We start from the raw sequence: 1,890 nt of genomic DNA on the forward strand, positions 1-1,890 counted from the left end.
CACGACACCCCGACCCCCGACACCTCCCGAAAAGGTGTTCTTTGGCCTTCCAGAAGCCGACGGGGTCATATATTTGTGAATTATTAGTTAGGTCATATATCTTTCGATTTTGTTATGAAAAACATCATATATAATTGTGTTGATCGGGTAGTTTTAAATGTGCAGTTGTTTCATCGCTGCGAGGTTTGGTGTTCGACGACCTCGCCGTGCGTTTGACGAGCTCTGCCCTTTCGTTCGTGGGTGAGCACAAATGACATGTCCTCCTCCCCCATTAATTATTTGATCTATTCCGATGAAACTTGATAGCTAGCTACATATGTGTCTTGAATCATCAGTATGCGTAACCAATATGTGTCTCCCGTTCGAAAGCGTCATAGTTATAAATATGCATGCATTTGCATATTTATAACCTTGATTCTTTCGAATTGTACAACGCTATCCATGGACAGCCCGAGTATGTTTAGATTGGGTTCGTTTTCCCATATGCTTTGCTCCGGATCCGACGCATAAATTTCGTCAGTGCCTCCCCTGTTGTTCTCCGGGTACAAATCCTCTCTGTTTATTGCAGAGACGTGTATCAGGAGAACAGCGGGGAGGTGCTGCCGAAATTTTGCGTAGGATCCGGAGCATAGCATGGGAAAATGAACCCAATCTAAACATACTCGGGTGGGATTAGGACCTATCATTACCTATTAGAGTGTAGGTTGCATGGACGTAATAAAATTGACAAAGTAGATCAACTGATGAATATATACATGGTGAATTTTATATATATATATATATATATATATATATATATATATATTTGTTGTGTGTCTAGTAGCTCTGAAAGTCAAGATGAGTGATCGTGCGTGGATGTACACGGTCAGACTGGTCAGAACAAATGGAGCACTGAATGGTTCACAAAAACCAAGGGGTTTGTGCGAGCCGCATTTGCAAATGGCCAGAGGAAAACCTGGTGCCCCTATTTACGGTGCGGCAATTGGGAAAAGAGGACAGAGGCTGAAATGGGCAAACACCTGCAGAAGAGTGGTTTTACGCCCGATTATACGGTGTGGACATTTCATGGTGAGTCTGCCCAACGTGACCGAGCTGAGGTGGATCGTCGTCGCACCGACGAGCATGGTACCGGGATGGAAAACATGGTACAAGACTTTGATGATGCTCGGGATTCGGACGAGGAGATGGAGGAATCTGCAAAGGCCTTCAATGAAATGTTGGAGTCTTCAAAACATCCGCTCCATGAGCACACTGAGCTTTGTCAGTTGGATGCCATCTCACAAGTAATGGCTCTGAAGGCTCAGTTCAACTTGGGCAGAGAATGCTACGATGCAATGATGACAGTATTTGGACGCTTTCTACCCAAAGGCCATGTAATGCCTGCAAACCTGTACCAGTCGGACAAAATCCTCTGTGCACTGAAGATGCCCTATGATAAGATACATGCCTGTGAGAAAGGATGTGTCTTGTTTTGGCTTGACTATGCGGACTTGAACTATTGTCCCATTTGCAAGTCTTCCAGGTATGTTGTGGTAGACAACGGTATGGGTGAGAAGACACAGACCAAAATCCCCGTTAGTGTTCTTCGGTATATGCCAATCGTACCAAGACTTCAACGTCTTTTCATGGTCGAAGAGACGGCCAGACAGATGACATGGCACAGAACGGGCAAAAGAACCGAACTAGATGCAGATGGGAATCTGATGATTGTACACACATCGGATGGTGTTGCGTGGAAAAAGTTTGATGAATTACATGGTGACAAAGCGGCAGATCCGAGGCATCCTCGAGTCGGCATCAGCACGGATGGGTTCAGTGTGTTTGGTATGACGGCAGCCCAATACAGTTGTTGGCCCGTATTTGTCTTTCCACTCAATCTCCCCCCCCCCC

Source organism: Triticum aestivum, chromosome 3D, assembly GCF_018294505.1.
Source record: "Triticum aestivum cultivar Chinese Spring chromosome 3D, IWGSC CS RefSeq v2.1, whole genome shotgun sequence".
Lineage (NCBI taxonomy): Eukaryota > Viridiplantae > Streptophyta > Magnoliopsida > Poales > Poaceae > Triticum > Triticum aestivum.